Source organism: Lolium rigidum, chromosome 1, assembly GCF_022539505.1.
Source record: "Lolium rigidum isolate FL_2022 chromosome 1, APGP_CSIRO_Lrig_0.1, whole genome shotgun sequence".
Lineage (NCBI taxonomy): Eukaryota > Viridiplantae > Streptophyta > Magnoliopsida > Poales > Poaceae > Lolium > Lolium rigidum.
The window spans coordinates 21363327-21371666 of NC_061508.1; the positions used below are offsets into that span (position 1 = coordinate 21363327).

General features: G+C 42.2%; 1 long non-coding RNA gene across 1 annotated transcript; it reads right to left on the reverse strand.

Annotated features, from left to right (window-relative positions):
- Positions 1–3391: 3391 nt before the first annotated feature.
- LOC124668994 lies at positions 3392–5072 on the reverse strand. Its single transcript, XR_006992013.1, has 3 exons — positions 4744–5072; positions 3766–3799; positions 3392–3677 (listed from the first exon to the last, which is right to left on the reverse strand). It is a non-coding gene; the product is annotated as an uncharacterized LOC124668994 (long non-coding RNA).
- Positions 5073–8340: the final 3268 nt, after the last annotated feature.

Below are 8340 nucleotides of genomic sequence, written 5' to 3' on the forward strand. Positions count from 1 at the left end.
CAATAATGATTCCAACAGCCAATATTTATTTGCTCTATTCGACACTTTTACATTGGGACCTGTGAACTCAAGACATGAGCACCTAGCTGAAATCAGACGAGTGAAATTAAAAATCTGGCCACATGTACATGCCTCGTTGCTTTCTCTAACTGGTCATGCGGTTAGCTTCTTCACATGACTGATTCATCCACTATATTAGGCTGGCCATAGTGGGTACTATCATATAATAGTATCATGTATATGATACTTTTCTATGATACTAGATCCATAATGCATAATATCATAGACTAGTATCATAGTTTTGCTATATTAATTGATTTGTAGAATTCCAATACAAATTTGTGTACAAGATTTATTTGATACTAACTTTTCTCGTGATGTGCGCTATGATACAGTATCTACCTATGATACTCTAATATCCTCTCTCATCCATAATTATCTGCCACATCAGCATTTTTGGTGGGGCTAAGACGCATGATATTAGCTATGATACTAGCCTTATGGCTGGTCATAGTGGTAATATTATAGGTAGTAGAAGAAAGTCCAATTCTCATCCTTCAACTCTTGGAAAAGTTCACTTTCAGTCCCCAAATTTATTTTTAGTCTAGAATGAACCTTGAACTCTCATAATAGTTCATTTTTCATCCCTTTGCAGTTGCGTTGAGCAAATTACTGGCGTGGAAAGAAAAAAATAGAGAACCAACCAAATTGGTTTAGAACCAGATCATGCACAATCTAGCTGAGATGTTAAACCAAACGTCACAATGCAAAAAACAACGAAATCTTTGGGTCCCTGAACCGGTCTCTCGCTTGATTTCTTCCCTTCTAATTCACGTGAAGTGTTGCGCCACAAAGGTCTCCTTGTTTGCTTATCAACATCGTCCCGTCTCTCTACCCTTCCACCATTACCTTGAGTTTTTGGGCACCTATGGCAGATATTTGCCTAGCTCAATCGGGGTAGGGACTAAAAGTGAACGATTATGAGAGTTCAAGGTTCATTTTAAACCAGACAGAAGTTCTAGGACCAAAAGTGAACTTTCACTAGAATTCAAGGACCAAAAGCGGACTTACTTCTAGGTAGTATTATGCATTTTAGGCTTACATTGCAATCTCACAAAGTGCCTAGAAGCACGCGTTGCAGCTGGCTATTATCTTGTAGCCTGCTTCTCTTCTCTTTCCTCTTTTCTCTCATCCAACTCGGTAAAACTATATTATTTTAAATTTTATAGCGTGTTGATTGTACCTTATTGTACTTGCTCTTAGAGTAACATAGGTGAATACTGTATCATGACGCATGTTACGAGAAAAGTAAATGAAAAATAAGTCTTGTACGTAGATTTAGATTGAGATTCTACAAAACAATAAATATGGAAATTCATGATACTACTTTATAATACAACCTACTATAGAGATAGTATCATAGACAAGTATCATATGCATGATACTAGTACATGATACTATGCACTATGATCAATCTTAGCTACTGCAGGCGTCATTGGCTTGGAAAGTACGATCTCCTTGCCTGATGATAATTTATAACAGTCTAAACGATTGATTTGCCTCCGTAGACTTAAATGAAAGGAAAAAAAGAGGTCGGACTGGATGTATTTTCTTCCGTAGAGTAGTACTAGGATAATTGCTCGTGCGTTGCATCGGGAAAACAAAATATGGAGATAGATGGTTCCAATTTTTCTAGCACAAGTATGGCGACTTAAAGTTTTTGAACACCTCATACTATATACAAGGATTTCTTATCATTCTTATTAACCCTGCAAGAACCAATGCACATACTATATAGTGACATTTTTATCCCTCGTACTAACACTTTGAGAACCAACAAAACGTGTCCTATCCCTTCCTTTCCTTTTTACCCTTATCAACCAGAGAAGATGTACCCAAAAATTACCAGCCTTGGCTGAACCCTATCTCCCGCTACAGTGCAGATAGACGATTTATGAATCTCCCCTCGTGAACCACCTCGCCGCCGCGAGATCCGGTCGATTCCTCGCCTCCGGCGGCCGCTCCGGCGGCGGGAGGGCGGGGAATCGCCGGATCCCGGCGTGTACATAGTGTAGGTTCCCGTAGGTGGCTTGCCGTCGGCGTTTTGGTGACGGCGGCGCGGTCGGTGTGGCCTTTTATGGAGGCGGGCGTCCTCGCCGGTGGTGGTGCTCTCAGGAGCGCGGCCGCGGCTCGTCCTCCTTCCTGGCGCTCGCGGCTCGGTGGAGCTGTGGTGCGCTTTCTTCCCGTGTCGGAGATCGAGGAGCGGCGACTCCGGTTGTTGAAGCTTCGGAAGCGGCGGGTGATGCGAACCAGATCGACAGCGTCGGCGGCGTTGCGGGGTGGAGGCTCTTCGGAGCTGAGGTCCGTCGACTTCCCGTCCGCCATGGGACTCCTTCCAATCCAAGGTTTCAGAGGAGGAGCGGCGGCGGCGCGCGCCGGCACGTCTTCTTCGGCGACGACGACGTTGAGGTCCTTCAGGACTGGGTTGTAATTTTCTTGTTTTTCAGGGACTGTTCTGTAAGGACTCTGGTTTAATATCACCTGTTTCTTCTCGCAAAAAAAAAAAGATGTACCCAAAAATTATGAGTCTACCATTCATATTTTTTAAAACCGAGCTCCATGTAGCCCGAGCTCCAAAATGCCCTGCTCAAGAAATAGTAATCTCTAAATCATATCAAAGCATTTTAGTTAATTTTTTCATACAAAATGGATAAGCTCTACTCCTGCTTGGGCTTCCGCAGTTCTGTTCATAGTTTCCAAGAGAAGCCTGCAAAATAATTACATTAGTTGCTTTGAACAAGCGACTAAAGTAAAGATTCAGTCAGCTCATTTTGAAGGACTTGCAGAAAAACCAAGGATCCAGATCTTGACAACAATTTGCATAAGGTTTCACAAACAAAGTTCAGAGTCATCCTAAATACCAATCAGCTACGGACGCAATGGTGTGTCAAGAACTTAAGTAGAATTCACATAAATCACATCTACTACTTCCTAGAGCAAGCAATGTAAGAGTCATTCAATCTGAAATCTACAGAAGTTTTTACTATCAAATGGAGTAGTACATTTTAGAAGACATCCTGGCCGATGTAGCTTTGAATAAGTAATTTAGGCGATGCAACTATCTGAAAAGGAGGCAGACGATATGGCCACCCGCACAAAATTTTCATCTCAGAAATTAAGCCCATATTTTGCATGTCTTCATCGTACCAACACTGAAAGGAGAAAAGCTAACTAATCAGGCATCCATAAGATGGATGAGTATCAGCAAAAAAAAGGAATGCTTACATATCAACAATAGAGGAGCTGACGAGTCTCCTCTCCAAAGAATATCCCTAGTCAGCAAAAAGCACACTCATGGCCACAATCATTGAACACTTCCATCTCGTTTTATCCACAACATACTAAATCACTCACACATACACATCAAGTAGCCACTCCTGCAAATACAACACGCAGTCATGGAAATTCTCAGCATCGAAGCTTGTAGCATCTTGTGCCCTCTTCGCATGAACTGAATCCGATGTCGATGTGAAGACATGCTAACAAAATGAATGGGAGGGCAGGCTGTGCATGCGCACCCACTCGTCCCCACGTTCCTCACCGGTGTGGATTGTCACATGGCGCTGGTCTTGTTTAACACTCAGCTTGGCCTTGTCAAGCCCTTGTGCAAGTGCTGCCTGACACTAAAAAAACACGAAATTTAAGAAAATGGTGAAATACCATGGATAGCTTCTTAAAAGGTGACAAGAATTTGAAATAACAAACCTATTCATGCTGGGTTGCTCGAATATGATATTCTCTTCACATGAAAAAACAAACTATAAGTCGCTAAGTTTGGAAAAATTATATATGATGCAATCACAACACATGACTACAAACATGCACAATTATGCTTAAGCTATATATTCACAAACTTAACAGTGCATGGTTCGTAGGTCTAAATGTTGATATCATAGTTCTAGTGACCTCATTGAAGTATTGACCAAAGAGGTGTAATTCTGTGATCTAATAGTCATTGGTAATCCATAAAATGGGTAGAACAGTAGCTGCTATGAATATAGAGCTCACTCAGCATTCCAGCACCCGTATTGCTTCCTGGATACAGACCATATTTCAAGTTTGTACTCCAAAAGGCAGACGCATTAGGCTGATGGCGAAAAATCAGCTATATATTGACAAACTTAACTGTGCATGGTTCGTAGGTCTAAATGATATCATAGTTCTAGTGACCTCACTGAAGTGTTGACCAACAAAATGTAATTATGTGATCTAATAGTCATGGGTAATCCATAAAAAAGGTAGGACAGCAGCTGCTATGAATCTAGAGCTCAATCAGCCTTCCAGCACCCATATTGCTTCCTGGATACAGATCATCCGAGTCACAATAGATGTATGTATCCACGGGTGTTCTTAAAATGGCCAGAAACTGGGCACTCACTTGATACCGTGAAAACCATTTATACTTTCGACCAATACCGCACAATCTATTAAGTAATTAGACCTTATTAACCCGTAAAATAAAAAAAAGTGGTGAAATATTTCTCAGACTAAATGTACCCCATCAAACTTCTAAAATGTAAACAAGAGGTAGCTGATCTGATCCCATTTACACTAAGGGTGCGATGCATTTTCTGTCAAATCACTCTACCATAATAACTCCAACCATGAACTAAAAGATAAAGCATGCGTAAATCCTTATGAATTTTTAGAGTTAAATGAGTGACCTCCAAGCATCGGATATACCTGAAACTTTGATAGAGTATATATTAGTTTCTCAAAGTCCAAGGAAGATTCACGTGCTAGCAATTACATCTTTAGTAACATGGTCAACCATGAAATTATGCAGGCCGTGGAGCACACAGGAAGTGCGCTGAAAAATTTAGTATACAAACATGGAATGTCAAACTGGACTATAACTATTTTGGAAATTCCAAAACATAAATGCATAGTATAGCGTAATGTGAGCTACCTTCCAAATTTTCAATGCCAGATGAAGGAAAAGGCGTCGAAGGACTAATATATGGTTAAGGTACAAAATGCATACCGGGTATCAGTGCCGGATAATGATATGTGAACCCATCCCACGGCTTCGAAAAGTCGACCATTTTAATTTCCTCGGAAGCATGGTAAATATAATGTTCGAGAGGAAGCACAGGAAGTACAATAATGCAATCTTCCAAACATAAAACCAGTTAGTGGCATAGCACACATGACACATTATACAAGATTCAGTGCTAGATGGATGTAACAGTAGTATAAACTTAGCAATAGTATATGAAATAAGCAAAACATACGAATTATGTCTGGCCCAGGCCCCAATCCCACCCCTGGTTTCTGCACACTTCCTGATGCATAGACAATGTTGGGCACGTACACGCTAACTTGACACAACCCCGATAGAATTCGGTCCAATCAGGCGCATCGCACCGCAGATTATACATTATATTATACGGCAAATTATACTATCATTCTGAATTCCCACTGCCCATAATAGGCTACTCTACCAGTTTGTGTATATTGTACATATCATCATTCTGAAAGAAAGAGCACGAGCAGGTAGTTCCTATCCAACGAGAGAGTGGTCGGAAAAATTCAATTTCAGAAGCTCGAGATAGGAAAAGCGAGCACTGAAAACGTAAGATAGCGGGCATCTGCACATACACTAAGGCAGGAGGCGCAGAAGGTCTCAGAGTAGTAGCCGCCTTCCGGGTACGGCTTCATACTGAGCCTACATTTAATTTGATTTAGTCCAACTTGCAGGCATTATATCCACTATCATAAGACAATAGTTTATTAGATGATTTCTTTTTTTATAGCAGTGGAATTCTTAGAGTGAAATATTGACACTGTACCACAAAGCATAGTGTTTTACATCATCGCTTTTCTTGCTGGGGACCTCCAGCTTACAAGAACTCTTCAAACTGATAGAACATAAATGAAAAGAAAATGGAGCACATACTTCCGGATACTCTGCCTCAAGATTAGACAGCCCAGCTCGTTTTGACTATCTCTATAGTATAGCTTGTCCTTTTCAGCAGAGAAAAGCTGGAGCACATATCTTTGCCTTCACAGTTTTCAGCTTCTCCTTTCAGCAGAGAAAAATTCACCGCACACTATCTCTATAGTATAGCTTGTAGAGAAAACCATAATCACTCCGAGAACACAAAGAGAGGAACTTCTGTGAACTCGCCGAGTTATTTTGGTAAAAAAAATACACGGGAAACCCAAGAAAGTACATTACTGCGGAACTAACTTTTCCAACCTTTATTTACACTGTCTTCCGGCAAGTTGCATATTACTTAAGCTATAACAAATCACAAATCTAAACAAATTTGTTTTTAGCAAATTTGATGAAATTGAAGGTCATCAGAGCAAATATATATGTGCCCCTTTGATTGCATTTCAGTTTAATCCATAAGGCAAAATTCCAATGAAGTAGCACCCAGAACTTTCTAGTATTGGAGATTGAAAGAAAAAAAGTTAATGTCACAATGTGAGGAGTACATGGCACTTGGTCACTGAAATTGTCTTTGAACATGAATAATCCTATCTTTTTTTGTTTGGCCTACCAGATAAAAAATATTTTACTCCTATTTGCCAGTGTTGTTATATAAATTATTTGTAAAACTGAAAGAATAAAGAGGATTATTCATAATAGTTTGAACTATTGAACGATGAAGCACCACTGCTCCAGATAAATTGTAATATTTTACTCGTATTTGCCAGTGTATAAACATGAGTGTCTACATAATAGTTGAACTATTGAACGATGAAGCACCACTGCTCCAGATAAATTCATAATGGTGGTGTTGGAATGATCCAATTGCCAAGCGCTCCAGCTGAAACCTTACCATTCGCCGGCTAACAGACTCAAACCGCCAGAAGCCCGTAACAGCCAGGCAAAAAAATTATAAGCACGAACAGATTCTCTCAACTCCAACTAACATCAACCAAAGCAAACCTTGGTCTACAAAAGGAAACACTGCAAGCGAGCCTCACCTGGAATGCCGGAAAGTTGAGCATGTGGCAGCATCACCAGCAGGCAAAGAGGCGCTGACAGTCATAGTCGTCGATGTGGACGGTGGACACGTCGCGGTGGCACAGAGAGCCGGCGTGCATCAACCTGTTGAACAAAGTACGATGATACAGGTAGCTTAATTTTTCACGGACAACAATAATGATATCTTGCTGTAGATCTACGGATGCGAGAGAGCTACAATCTTTTCAAAAGCATATATTAATTGGATTAACCTAGAGACTACGGAACTATGGCTGTTCGGTAACATGGAGTTCTCCAGCGACCAGTGGCCTCCACATTCATCTCACAACCCTCAAATGGCAGTAAATTGTAAGCACAAGCAAATCTTGTCAGCTCCAGCCAACCCCACCAAGCGGGATTAGATTGCAGTATTACACAAAATAGAGCATCATATAATTGAGAATCATATTACCTTAATCAAATTAGTCAAGCCGGATACTTCGGTAGACAAGCATGAGATCCGATGGCGAGGCAAAATTAGAGAGGCCCACCTTCGAAGTAACAACACACCAATTTTGAGAATGCACTCATGTGTTAAATTGACAAGTATGATTAACATAGAATAATCACCTTGACCTGTTCATAGAGCTCCTTTTCCCAAGCCGGCGTTGCATCCCATGGAGAAGACCAGCAGGCAGCTGCAGATGCTCGGGGAGGAGGCGGTCATCCAGGGGAATCGATAGTCTGGGCGACACTATGGAGGCAGACATGTCGACCTATTGCGTTGCCCAGCTCCATGGTGACCCGTACGGGGGAGGTGCGGGGGAGAGGAGATGGCCCTTCCAATCGCGGTTTGCCCTTCACACTTCCCGTCTCTCTCCCCGGGGCGGATCAGGTGGACATGGATCTGGGGGTGGGAGGGTCAGGGTTTGCCCTGGAGGCGGCGACGGATGAAGCATCATGGGCGGATCCGGTCTCAAGATTTGCGATGAGACCCATGTCCATGGCCACTGCCGGCCAAGGAGGGCAGACGGGAAGGGAAGATATAGATGAGGGGAAGCACCTCGACGGCGGTTTTCCATGCTAGCCGCTGGCCCTCAGTGAGGCGGTGGACGGAGGAGGCCGCATGTGCGGCCCGACGATGTGGATCTGGGGGAGCCGGTGTGGACGGGAGGAGGGGGGTTTCGTGGGTAGTGGGACAAACATAGCATGTACCGGTTCGATGGCAATGTGCAGTAGTATGTTAATTGGTGGGAGGGCAAAATAGTAAAAAGCCTGACCGACGGACAAAAGACGACGAACGTATTGGTCGTAGTGTTGGATGGGGCAGAATAAGAAACACATTCGTCCTTTTTTAAATA